General features: G+C 34.0%; 1 pseudogene; it reads right to left on the bottom strand.

Annotated features, from left to right (window-relative positions):
- Positions 1 to 2886: 2886 nt before the first annotated feature.
- On the bottom strand, positions 2887 to 2987 carry LOC123775427 (U6 spliceosomal RNA; annotated as a pseudogene).
- Between the last annotated feature and the right edge of the window lie 11887 nt (positions 2988 to 14874).

The following is a 14874-nucleotide window of genomic DNA, read 5'->3' as shown; positions in this document are numbered from 1 at the left end:
TCCTCATACGTTCTGCAGAAAGTCTTTTTATGGCATTCATGATGTTATTAGCATAGAGAAGAATGTCAAAGTTAAAAATAGATCGATCTGTTTCTTGATTCATAATGTGTTAGCAATGCTTAACATATAGATGGTCTCCCTACCATAATCCAAGGGAAGGGATGAAACATCCTGTGTCAAACAGAATCAGCATATTTTCGTAGTGTCTATGATGTTTTACAGGTAGAGACCTGGTTTATCAGAATAGGAAAGAAAAATACAGGAGCATTGAAGCCTAAGATGCCCTCTGAAGCCCAGGTAAATGGTCTTATATAACTTCCTTTTTGTATCCAATAAAATAGAGTTATCTCTACTCCATACAAAAATACTGAGGTGTTTTGCATTAGACAGATTTTTGTAGGAGTCCTAATTATTTGGAGTTTGTTGGTTCACAGATGATAACCCTGCTAAAAGATAAATGAAAATAAAACAGGAAAAAACTGAGAGAATGCTTTAGCTTCACTTATTAAGAATTTTCAAGTTGCTTATAATGATAAAAAGTCAGAACTTGAGATTTGAAATTTCTTAATTATGCTGTGGTTTGCTGTACACGTCTATGCCTGGAATAATGTATATTACAATATGTGATACATATCAAATATATACCAGAGGTTCTGTTCATAAACTATGTTGCGACTTACATAAAGTTCTGAGTTAAAAAACATCGTTTTCCGTACATCCACATTGTAGTTTAATGGACAACCTTGAATGTATGGATCCATATTAACTACTCAAATATAATGCTTAGAATCAGAAAACTAAGTATGTAACATTTCTCACACGCACACAAAAATAATAATAAATTGCTTGTTTTTGGTTGGGCGTGTTAATCACAGATCTGGTTTATATGTATACAATCTACACATATTTTTTTAGTTGCCAATAAATACATCCATAAAATATCTAAAATCAGATTATCTTGACTGTGACAATTGACTTGGATTAATTTTAAATTTTTCGACCAAAATCATGTCAAAAACAACTGAATTATTCATTTGTCAACCAAGTCATCTTAGCGAGAAAGGCAGGCACATTCACATTTCTTTCCAATTTCGAATGCTTTTTTTTGGAATTAGGAACTCGTGGTTCATATTGTCTTCACATATTCAATTTTAAATCTCCAAAGTAAGAACATCCATGAAAAATCATGGAAATATTAAAAGAATACTACTTTAAAACTACTTTAATGGTACTTTTGTTTGAGAGTTCCAATAAGTCTATTTTCAGTCTTGTTTACAAAATTTACACCACCACCCACTCATCCCGTCTTCATTTAATGTTGAAAACGGTTGTGCAGTGTTCATTTTAACAAAGGATCTGCAGATGCCATGTGGCAAAGAGGCAGATACAAGACACAATCCCAATTGTCAAGGTACTTGCCAATGGGAGAGATAAGAAAGTAGCACAAGGAAGCATGTGTCAAGGCTCTATTTGAAGAACAAAAAAATTACTATGGGAGTGTATTAGAAGAGTACAAACATGGGGGGTGCCTGGGTGGCTCAGTAGTCAAGCATCTGCCTTCAGCTCAGGGCATGATCCCAGCGTTCTGGGATCGAACCCCACATCAGGCTCCTCCACTGGAAGCCTGCTTCTTCTTCTCCCACTCCTCCTGCTTGTGTTCCCTCTCTTGCTGGCTGTCTCTATCTCCATCAAATAAATAAATAAAATCTTAAAAAAAAAAAAAGAGTACAAATATGGGTTGTGTTTCACTAAGTTTTATGGCTATTTTTTTTTTAAATAGAACATTTCTTTTGAAGCTTTGATAACATAATGAATTCTATAAAAATGTTGGAAGCTGTCAAAGCCCAGTGCATTCACGGAAGAAAAATTTATTTTTTTTGGTACAATGTAATGTCCTTCTCTCTGTGTTCTTGTTTTTACCCTTTGGTCTGGGGCACCATTCTTCAGGGAAATGTGGAGTACAAAAAAAAAGAAAAAGAGAGAGTTAACACCCTTTCACTTTAATATACATACCTCTTGTTTTCATGCAAAAAAATATGGGAATAACTTTTGAATCAGATATGCTACTTGTTTTAAGACCAATATGTCCTGTGAATTAGAAGCAGATTAAAAGTCCCCTGAGTTTTCCTGTCATGGCATACTTTCCAGAAAAGAAATTTCCTCATACATATTTAGAAAAAAAATATTATTCTGGATTTTCTCCTTCCTTCTTTTTGGGAGAACAACAAACAGGACTGTGATAACAGGATCCTGGATAATTAACAAATCGATCATTGTGTGTCATTGCCATATTTCTATAGTCAAATTTGGGAGAAGGCTGTTGTGTTCTCATCAGAGTCCTGTAATGCATGACTTGTGACTAAGTTCCAACTGGATAAGCAGCCAGCTTATCACAATCTTGGAAAAGCTTGCAGCTTTCTCAAAAAAGCCCCACGTACTTTTTTTGCAGAACCCAAGGCTTTTCTAAGATTTGTTTTCTCAGGTTGGTTTGTCTCAAAACCTGTATTTTTAGAGCCTGTTACAAGACTTATAGTGTGCCAAAAAATCAGAATTAAGTTTGTTTTTGTCAGATAACTTAGAAAACATGATGTCAACTAATAGATACTTATTGCCATAGAGCAATATACATTTTCATAAAATTATAGGAGAGATTTCAGATTTTTTTACATCCACATGATAATTGTATTTCTCAAAAACTGTTTGTTTGTTTTTTGTGTTTTTTTTTGAATTGATATTCAATGAAGAACAGATTGGAAATAATTCGATATGTGAATCTCACTTTATAATTAATATTTGTATATTAGTGATATGTGTAGGGAAATCTATAATGAGAAAATAATTGACTCTAATTATCTGTAATAGAAGTTTGATTTAATATTGCAGAAGCAATAAATTACATATTTAGTGGTAGACTTAATAATGCTTTGGCCATACTAATCTTCTCTGTATCATTCCAATTTTAGCATATGTGCTGCTGAAGTGAGCACAATAATACTTTGAATATAACTAACTCAATTAAAATACATAAAACTATACTATTTTCTTAGTAATATCGGCCAAAATTTACCTAAATTTTTGTCGACTTCAAATAGCATTACGTACTTGAAAGATGCAGTTTTTAATTTTTGAAATGCATAGATCACTTATCAAAACCACATTAATACTTCTTAGTTCATGAATATAATCAAGTCTATGTTTTCAAGCATCTGCTTTCCAACACCACACACACCTACACACATGCAATATAATTTTACCATTTTTTGGTCTTTCTTTATACACCTTAATATTGTAAAGATCTTATAGTTAGCTACAGCACTTTTTGAGCACAAATGCAAAATTAGAATCCCTGGATTTAAGTACTGACTCCGTATTTTACTATTTTGCGAATTTGATGGAATTATTTAATATTCCTGGGCTTCATGAATGTCATCTACGAAATAGGGTACAATAAAACCTATTTCACATTATGCATAATCAAACAATGTAATTCACGTTAAAGAGCAGTATATTCTGTAACATACTACGTGTGTTTTTTTACACGTAAAATATTTATCTGTTGTGTGCATAGTATAGTGTTACACTCTGAAGTAAACAGAAAAGAGATTTGGAGTAATGGAAAATATAATAAATCTTTATCAAAGAATTGTAATCTATTTCAGCGAGAAGAAATGACCATATCAAGCATTCAAGTAGTGACACAGATGAAAGCAAACAGCGTAAGATTGTGCTTCCTAACAGTGATAAATGCCACAGAATGTTGCCTAGGTTTAAAGGCCTGGGGACTCAATGTGGCATGAAACTATATGGGAGTATATAACAGAGGTGTTGCTCTTGAATTGGACATCTAAAAAGATGGGTATGCTTGGAGCAGGAGCACTGTGATGGATAATAATAGTCAATGAATTAGATGAGTTAACAATGCAGGGTCTTAAATAGCAATAAAAGCTGGGCTCTTATGTGGAAGGGAATGGGTCTCACTGTGGGCTTCCGAGCAGGGCAAATTTCATAATGCAATGAGACCCAACTAGGCAAATAAATTTGGTATGAGAGTGCCGGGTGGATTTACAAGGAGATTCAGTAGGAAAGAAAGAGAATACAAATCTAGAATCTAGCTTTAATGGCTTTGGAAATCTAGCCCAAATTGCATTACTCAAAATTACCTAATTTTTTTTTGTCTGAATGTCATTCAGTAAATTTAAATCCACGTAAAATTTGACAAAATCTGAAAATAGCAGTAATCCTTACAGAAACAGCTATTTGCCTAAGGAGCAATCAACAAGTGTCTTTGCAATTGTACCGCTCAATGACTTATGATTATTAAATTTATAATGTGTTGAGAATTGGAAGCTAATTCCTTTAATTTCACTGAATTCTTCTAAATTAGATTTTTCTGTTCCAGTGCTAGGAATCTTTAATTAATAATAATAATAATAATAATAATAATAATAATAATAAATTATTATTATTTAACTTAGAGCAGAGAGACTTTATAGTCATTGTTCTGGTGAATGAGAGGTTTTTCTAAGTTTGAGAGGCAGGGTCATGTTGTCCTCAATAATTCACCATGACAAAAGAAGTTAAATAACTGAGTTAAAGAGAATTAAATAGATAAAAAGCCCCAACTTTTTGGAAGAGTAGGAAGTGGAAAAGAGGGAGACAGTGAAGGAAAAATTTGGGAAAAAACAGCTAGCTTTGATCACCCAAGTCATTCGTTAAGTGAGGAGCTCAAAATATAGTATACTGACATCTGGATTATAGATTATCTAGTCAAATACATCAGCTTCCTTTTTTTTTTTTTTTTTTTTTTTTACTATTTGATAAACTCTGATAAGAATGATGTTATCTTGAGGGTGTTTAGACCACAATATTAATGTTTCACCATGGAAACAAAGCTGGCTATGTTCTTAATTTTCTCAAGTATTAACTATAATTGTCAACTATTCATTATCTCCTGGATCCTCAGAGTAGATCATCACTATATGTAATCTTATGAAAGGATGCTTAAATCTTTATATCTTATTATGTGATACAAAATATGTGACATTTTTAAAAAACATTAGCTTCTTAATAATCTTCTTAATACTACTTAGTGTAGGTTCAGCTTTAATTAAGCTGGATTCTCTGAATACACTGAAAGAAGGCTAAAAGGAAAAGACCCAGAATCTCATTGTCAATCAAGATGAAAACATCCTGATGATATCCACACACACACAGTATAATACTGAATTTAAAATCCTCTGGGAGATCATACTTTAGTTATCGGATTAGAGACATATACAGGACTGAATATTTATTTATTATAATTCTATGATACTTATGGAGAAAATTATTATTTTTCCCTTTCCTGCCATAGTTGGGGTTGGAAAAGAAGGGATTATGGTAGAGGAAAAGTATGACTAAATACTTTTATAATATATCTTTAGTTAGAAAATAGCAGAGGATAGAATATAATACAGTGCAATGCAAGGTTTATTTCATCTCTTCTCAAACTGTAGTATACAGAGAAATCAACTGAGTCTGATGTTAAAATGCAGATTCTGATTTAGTTGGTCTGGGGTGGAGATCCCTGAAATCCAGCTTCCTGGTGACCAAACTTTGATTTATAAAGTTAGTGTTTTAAATACCTTGTTTTCTAGCACACATGTCCTTTTTTGGAATGAAATTGTGTTCTGAACTGTAATTTTTCAAATGAAATATAAGCTCCTTGAAAGCCGGAACAGTTTTATAACTCTATTGGCAACCTAAATAAAGAAGGGAAACTGAGGCAAACTCAAATGATCAGAAATTTTGTTGATTTAGGAATCACAGAGGAATTGCAATTCAGGAAACATGCTGTAGCAAGTTATGCACAGGTCCCTTGACAGTTTAGGGCAAGCTGTAGTGATGGGTCAGGAGTGCGAAGAAGGAGAAGTTCAAACAGAGTTGAAGCAGTTGGTTCAGTAGCTTGAGGACGGGGAGAAATTCTTGGTGGATGTTCATTGGTCAGGGTTAGGTCTCAGTCTTCCATAAATCAGGCATTCAGTGGAAATCAGTCTATTGGCTTTTAAGGTCTCTTCTCAGGACACATCACATGCATGAGATTCTCCATTTCAAGACCTCCTGCCCTGTTTTGGATTGACATTTTTTCACACTATGTATCCCTAATCCTGCCTGAGAAGTGTTCAATAAATATTTATGCCTAATAGTGGTGTTGATAACTTCTGCACATAAATTGCTTTAACTTCCAAACCCCAAAAGCCTGTAGTAATTGCTAGATTTCAATGTTCAAAAATATTTCAAGAATGATTACCTGTATATACCTTATTTTGAGTTTGAAAGTTGATTTCTGAATCCTGGCTTGACCAATTTTTGGCCATTTGACTTTGGAAAGTTTGCCCAACTTCTCTGTGTTTTGTTTTTCTCACATAAAATGAAGTTAGAAATTATGCCAGCCAAAGATTATTTCAAGGATTATGTGACATATTTATTACATGTTAAGAAATGTGTCTGACATATTGACATCTCCATGAATGCTAGTCATTTTGATACTTTTAATTATTTTATATGTAGTAGGTACATATACATGTATATTTATATGAATTTATAAGTATTTAAAATTTTTTATAACAAGCAGATCTCTATTTTGTTTAAAATCTGATAATACAAACCTATATTAATTTCTGTAACTTAACAGGATTTGATACTTTACCTTTGTACACTCTTGTTTAAGAATATATAATACTCATGAAAATACAACGAAATATAATATTTAAGCTGTAATTCAGTACTTGGCGTGCTATTCATGAACAGCAGTACTGACATTCCATTGTTCGTAATATCAGCTGAACATTCTGAGTTATACCCTTTATTTATCTGAGCAGCATGTGCCACTGTAATTGATAAAATATAGCTTACTCGTGATTAACTTATATACAGTACAGCATTCACATCCTTACAATCATGGTTCTTTATGTAATTATATCTATTAAAGTGTATATAAATAATGTTACCATTATGTAACTCTAACAAGGAAAAATACAAGTTTAAAAAACTTCAGAATTAAAAAAGGAGAGACACAGGAAGAAATTTCCTTCTAAGTTACCTTCATTTTTTACTTTCACAACGTGTACTTAAAGGAACAATGAAACACATCAGTGCATAGAAAAGCTGGAGAAATCTTCTTTGACAACATAGGATTGAAAAGTTTATGTAATTTGACTTTGGAGTGTTCTGTAGCCTGTTAACCCGAGGTGCTTGTTCTTCTAAAAAATATCTAGTTCTTCATTTCACAAATATTATTCACACCTGATAGATTTTAGGAGCTAAATGTGAAGCAAACCATAACAGAAAATGGAATAAAAACTCTGTTCAGTAAATACTCTCAGAGCACATATGTGTATCTCTTAATTTAGCCTTGAAAACCTAAGAAGGCTTCTTGGAAATGCCAAATCTAAACAGGATGCCCATTAAGTTATAAAAGCCTAAAACTCCTAACCCCACACTTACCTATTTTCTTTCAATGTAAACTTTTTAGGAAATATGAAGATTTTGTTTATTTTTAAAAAACAAAAAGGGGGGACAATTTTAAATCTTTGGTTGGTATCCACATATTTTTTTTCTGTGTCTTTGTGTGTTTGTTGTCAACGGTTGATAAAAGGATGTGTTTACTCATTATAATCAAATGAAATAGGAAAGTTGAGCAAAACCAGCATATATCAATTCATGACCAAATAAGGATAGGTTAATTCTCAGTTTAGGAAGTTCGAAATTGTGGTGGGTCATATTTGTTAAGGATTTTCCCATGTCTGAGGAGTGCTTGCAGTTGTTTTTATTATTTGACTTACTCATTGGGTACTTGAATAGTGTAGAGAGCAAAATGGAGTCTCTCATGTCAAGCAGGGGCCTGTGTTAAGAAATGACGCAAGCAGGTAAGGTACTGCAGTTAGGACATATCGCAGGGGCCAACATCAGCTGACACCCCAGAACTGATATCGAGCGGAACCAGAGGAGGGTCTGTAGAGACCCAACACTGATTAAATCCCTTTAAAAAGGAAAGGATTTTGGCAGCAAACTGTCAGAATCTTCAGACCTGACCCCTCTGTGTCTGACCACTTAAAAAAGGCAACTGCCACGGAGGTCTTTGCCCCATTGATCTCTGAATAGAACTGAGATCCTTCCCTGCTTGAACATCAGAAGCAGTCAGTGTCCAGAGCTGACCCGGGCCAGACCGAGGCCTTATCTCAACTGCGCGCCCATAGACTGGCTTCGAGTTTGGTTCGTTCACTTCCTGCACCCTTCTGTTATCTTGTTTGTTTGTGGCTTGTCTGCTGTCCTGCTCTGTATGCTGTGGAAGAGGCCAAGTTTATTCACATGGTGAAGTGTCATTGAGTTTGGAATCCTTACCTGCTTTATAATTGGGATTAACGTTGCTTTATGATTGAATAAAGATGACATTGTGGAGAGACACATGTCGTGTGTGTGCCTTCATAGCGTGCTCATGACACATGGATTGTTTGGGACTCTGGTTTGTGTGTGTGTGTGTGTTGTTTTGGTAATTTATTAATAAGTAAATTGACTTTTTTCAAATAGGTCAGGTGAAATTCTGCAAAATCATATTATTCATTAATGAAAATTTACTTACTGGTTGAAATGATAAGAATATGTGTGGACCTGCATTTGTACTCTTGCTCAGTGCCCACAAATAATAGTGATTAGGCTGTATCCATGTCCTTCTTGTTCGAAGCTGATTCTTAGGGGAGGTGTGTTTCGCGGGGGTCTGTCTGAGACTCTGCCTTAGGAAAGACAGCTGCCTCCACTCTGCAGCGTTCTCTAGTAGAAGTTGAGAAGGGAACGTTCAGGATTCAACCTATCTTCTCTTCACACCCTGCCTCTTCTGTACTAGGGATGCAAGAAGAATGTCTGCCACTCTCAGAGGCTGCCAACCCCTGGTCTAGAAAACAGGACCTACGTTTAGATAGCTTTCACTGTATAGGACCTTCCATGGTTCTATGTACCACTTGGTTGGATAGTGAGGAAAGCTGAGAAAAAGGTTATAAACAGGACTTCATTCTGAAAACAGTGTGAGGAGCCTTGTGGGATGTAGGAAGTAGAAGCATGCTTGATTTTTCCCATCACTGGAGAGACCTTGGGTGGAGCTTCCAGTCGGTCATGAGTTCAACTTCAGGATCCTTACAACCTGGATGTATGGAATTGGAGAAGGCTGGCTTTTGACTGGTATCAGTGGCTTCTTCTAGTAAAGTTTAGGGTGTAAATCTGAGGCTATCTTATTTCATTAGTCAGTATTTTCCAGAGAAACAGATGAGTAGGATTTATGTGAATACATAAGGAAATTTGTTAAGAGATTGAGAAGTCTCATGATTTGCCATTTGCAAGCTGGAGACCCAGAAAAGTCAGTGGAGTTCAGGCTGAGTCTGAAGGCCTGAAAACCAGAGGAGTCATGCTGTAAATCCCAGAAGAGATGAAGTGAGTTGTCTCCGTCCAACAGTGAGGCAGGAAAAAAAGGGGACAAATTTCTGCTTCTTTTACATTTATTTCTATTCAGGCCTTCAAAGCCTGTATCCATGTCCTTCAAAGGATTGAAGGGTGCCCACCCACATTGAGTAGAGCAATCTGTGTACTAAATCCACCAATTCAAATGCTAATGCCATCCCAAAACACCCTCACAGTCACATCCAGGAATCATGTTTAATCTGGGAACTCCATAGCCAGTCAAGTTGACACATAAAATTACCCATCTCACTAATCTACCCCGACAGAGTCCAAACTTTTTAGTAGGTTATAAAGAATGCCACTAGGAGAAAATGTATTTGCTCAATTTCAGACTCAGCAAAAAGATACTTAGTAGATGAAAATGCTGCTTCTTCGTGAGAATAATTACGTGTTCCCATATGAGCGGTGATGTTTTGTGATCTAGCAACAGCAGGCTGGGGTAGAATATTTTCTGATTTGGTATGTGGGGAACTTTCAAATATTTTAGGGCACTCATCTTTCCTTTCAGTAACCTGTTCCTTTGAGGATCATAAAAACCTTGAGAAATATCAAGATTTCTTTTCAAATTTTGTTCATTGAATGTCTCTTTTTTTTTAGCCCTTCTAATAAATTTGAGCTCTCATTTTACTCCCACTACATTGGAAACTCAACTTTTCCTAAAGGCTGATTATATGTAATATATACATATCAACTAGACAGCCAATTAGATATTTTGTATTAATTTTATATAACTTAGTTGTCGAACCTTTAGGCTGTGTATTCAGACAGGCTGGGTTCAAATCACAACTCAGCTACTTAGCCAGCATGAAAAGTTACTCAACATTGTTAGATATTAAGGAAATACAATTTAAAACCTAATTGAGATACTACTCTACAACTACTAGGATTATTCAGACTTTTTGGAAAAAAATTGAAGGGATATGGAAAAATTGAGTCTCTTACACATTTCTGATAGAAGTGTAAAATGAAATAATTACTCTGAAAAATGTTTGATAGAGTCTTTTAGAGTTGTATCCTATTTTCCTTACAATTTACATATAACTACATTTATTTATATATGATTTATTTAAATGTGCTCTCATGTAAACCACAATTTTTGTTAATTACTTTTTGTCGTTGTTGTTAATTACACTTTATCACCATGAATCTTTTATCTGAGATCACCTTCTTTTTGACTTATATTTAATCTTAAACAATATAAAAAAAATTACTATCAACAATGGTCTAAGAGATTTTATACACTTAGTGCCCTTGAAAGAATTATATAAATCAGAGAATACAAATTTTCATACCATTCTATCAACATGAACTTTTTAATTGAGCAAAGGATTAAATTATAGAAAATAGAACAGTGTCTATTGTTAAAAAAACATACAAACATATTAACACAGAATTGTATATATTGACAATTAAAATACACTTATTTCAAATTTTAATCTGTTTTACAGTGGACAAGTGCCTGGCTTTAAATAACAAATATGAAATATATGCAACTGAATGTTGAATGTGTTTATTTACGTTGTTCTGGCAGAAACATGCTTCTCAGATTCACAAACAAGACACTTAGATCGTTCAGAATCTAATTTTAGGAATAAAGATCGTTATATCCTGAGAATACTTAAAATTCTGGGACAATTTCAAAGAAAGAATACAGTTTATTGTTAGAGACACAAAGCTTAAAGTTCTAAAACAGTGTTTTTGATTTTAAAAAGTTGGCATTTGAGCCAAGTTTTAAGGTAAATAGAACTCACTTAATTGGTTCATCAATGATTTTAATTAAGTTTCTTTTTTGAAGGTCTGTAGAGATTTTGCTTGCATTTGTGTCTGCTCCCTAGAAAAAAAATTCAATGTGATTAAATAATTCTACTCATTTAGTACATTTTGCTGTTTTTTTTTCCCCAGAGTAATTTGTATTTGGATAAAATTTATATATTTCCAAGCCAAAACTAGAGTCTTGAAGTTTATTTCTAATTAGTATCATAAATGTGAATAAATGTGGCGTAAAAGGAACAATAGTTTCAAAATATTTTTAAAAGCAATGTTACAGAGACTTATGAAAAGGAAGCCTAAGAAAAGCATGTATCTGAACTATTAAATTCTAAGTGAATATTGTAGGATATTCTGAGGGCAGTAAGTACCTAATTGATGTTCCCAATTCAGCCTTAAAAAGAGCCTTGGGGCTAGTTTGTACTTGTAGTCTTGCTTTATGGACCTAAAAGAATAAGTGTGTAAAGTATCACATATTCCAAAGAATTCAAGTCATAAAATGACTCTCAGATAAAGAAATAAGTATAGTATTTCATGCCTTAAAGACATGATGCTAAAAAGAAAAGTACTCAGTGTAAAAATTATTTTTAAACAATTTATTTTAGCATACACAATTTTGAAACTAGAAAAGAGAAAGTTATAATATGTGTTGGAGGCTGAGTTCCTGGGGAAGCTGGTTCTAAGACAGAGATTATTGTACAGAAAGTTATTTGGGGGGTGCTCTCAGGATCAAGACCTATTAGAAAAGGGGAGAACCTAGATTAGTCAGAAAATGAAATTGGGGTGAAGAGCAGTCTCAACAAAGGCTTCAGCTTCAGCCTATGTAGAATCCTGGAGCTCGAGTGGCCCATTACAGTGTTGCCTTGTGGGGCCAAGAAACCAGCCTTTATATCCCTGAGCCAAGTAGTCATAGGATTGGGCTGCCTTCAGAAGGGGGCATGACTTGAGCAAAACATCTCTTTTCAGCTGAGGACATTCTTGAAAAAGGCAGACCATTAATTATGTGAGCCAGCAACTGGGAGTGATGTCACTCCATTTTGAAGGAAATTTGTGAAGTCATTGGAGAATACTCCACATTACCTGACACTTATTATGTTCTATGGCCCCTCCCTGTGCTGAATGCTTAGGATATATATTTCATTTTATCTTCAAGATATTTCTTAGCCCATCTCTGAAGCTTGGAAAATGAATAAACTTGCCCAAACTATCAGCAAATGGGTAGTTCAGTTAAAACATTAGAGCTTCTGTTAAAAGTCAACACTTTATTTGTAAGCATGCGTCTATCAGTAAATTCAGAAAACAATGTTTTTTCATCAGATTCTAATTTCTATTATTCCTATCTATAGGAATATAGATACAGGGAGAATTATTTCATGGATTTCAAACTCTTAGAAAACACAAATTTTTTTCACAGCAGAAAGACATTCATTATATATACAAGGAGGCAACACATTTTAAAATATGCATTCTGGGGGCACCTGAGTGGTTCAATTGGTTAAGCGTCCAACTCTTGATTTCAGCTCAGGCCGTGGTCTCGGGGTAGTGAGATTGAGCCCCCACTGGGCTCCGTGTTGGGCGTGGAGCCTGCTTAAGATTCTCTCTCTCCATCTCCCTCTGCCCCTGCCCCAACTCTCTCTCTGAAAAAAATATGCATTCTACAGACCATAATATTGGTGAGGTTTATCAGACAAAAGTAAACTGAGAATGCCTCTCTCCTTTCCCTATTTCATTCTTTCTTTTCAAAATAGGAGTTTATAGTTTCTCATTGGAGCACACTCAGTGCGTCCATCTGCTACAGTTGATTGCTGGCATTATAAACATATGCCATACCTTTTGAAGCTGAATTTTAATGTGCTATCTAGGACTTTTATTTTTATTGTATGTATGTATATATATATATATATATATATATATATATGTATTTGTATATACATATATACTATATATTTCATATAAAATAAATTATTATATATTGAAAATATTTTCCCTGCCCATAATACTGGAAATCCTACCATAGTTACATATGTTTTGGTATCTTCCTATATCTCTTTCTCTTCATGTGTATAAATTTTTCTATACAATATTCTAGGACCTGTCGATAGGAAACAGGTCTATTATTGACATTTTATATTTAGTGTGGGCCAAAATTTAAGCAATAATGGCAGTGTGTGTGTGTGTGTGTGTGTGTGTGTGTGTGTGTGTGTGTGTTGTTTTGTTGCATATAATGAGTCAATAGATACTTGTAAAATCCCGAGTCCAAACCAGGGAGCGTTGGGTGATATAATGGTATGTGTATGATTAGGGGAGCCTGGCAACTTTGATTTGAATCCCAGACCTTACTTTGATCAACTCTCTTGAGTTCTTTTAATTTCCTTTACTGTAAGCCCGGAATAATATTATTTTCTTTCTGACCTCAAACTTTTACTCCAAAGTAATAGTAAATATAGGGAAAAGTGTAAAGAACTGCAAATTATTTGAAGATAGTTAAGTAAAATTGTTAATTATTGCAATTATTAATTGGTTTAAAATATTTTGTAATTTATTTCTTTGCCTAAGATTTTTATAAAGACTGAACAGGTCACATGAGCACAGATTATCTGGAGTCAAGTTGTTACTACCCTTTCTATGTGAACGTGTACTCTCTTGGTTCACTCAGTCTTGGCCACTCACAGTGCTGGATTTATACACCTTACCATTTTACATCTTATTTGCTGCCTATTCTCTATGGGCATTTGTGTACGGCTTCTACTTTAGATTCGTTAACTCCACCCACTTATATCTTAGATTCCAGAAAACAAAATTCTTCCCCAATATTATGAATGATCTCTACAAAATTATATTTACAAAACATTAATTTAAAGTTTGTTCCTGGTTTTTACAATGAGTTCATATGCTCATTTAATAAATGTCTTCAGCATTAATTAAATTGCAAATGTTGGCAATGGATATTTTTCAATATTTGGTTGTTATTTTCAAACTTTAAAGAGATCTTTCTGGGACCTTTCTAATTTAGTTATAGAAAAAAATAACAATTAGCATATGTTTATTCAAAATGTTTCATTTTAATAATAGGAACTATGTCATTTTTAATGACATTTTAACTATGTCTCACTCTGGCTTTTGGCTTAAAAATGTTCAACGCTGTTGTTTTTATTAAATATTTTGCTATATAATGTCTATCCTTAGGACTTTTGAAAGAGTTATCCATATGATTTTTTACTGTTTCATGATCTTGACTCATGTATCTGCATTTAGTTTCTTCTCTTATACTTTTTAAATTCTTGTTTTAAATTATCCAAGTCAAAAGGAAGAAGTAGGGAAAGAGAAAGAAAGGAGAGATGGACAAAGGAGGAAAGAAGGAAAAAAGGGAAGAAGGAAGGAAGGAAGAAAAACATGCTTCATTTGTTTGTTTATTTAATTTGGAGAAAAGTCAGTTACTTTTTGATTTTTTTATCTTTATTTTTGTAGCTTTAAGTTTTTATTTAAATTCTAGTTAGTTAACATATAGGGTAATGTTGGCTTCAGGGGTACAATTTAATGATTCATCACTTAACATACAACACCCAGTGCTCATTACAACAGGTGCCCTCCTTAACACCCATCACCCACTTAGCCCAC

Source organism: Ursus americanus, chromosome 8, assembly GCF_024610735.1.
Source record: "Ursus americanus isolate L20-20 chromosome 8, mUrsAme1.1.p, whole genome shotgun sequence".
NCBI classification, from domain to species: domain Eukaryota; kingdom Metazoa; phylum Chordata; class Mammalia; order Carnivora; family Ursidae; genus Ursus; species Ursus americanus.
The sequence above is the reverse complement of the archived record's forward strand: the minus strand, read 5'-3'. Positions and strand labels throughout refer to the sequence as shown.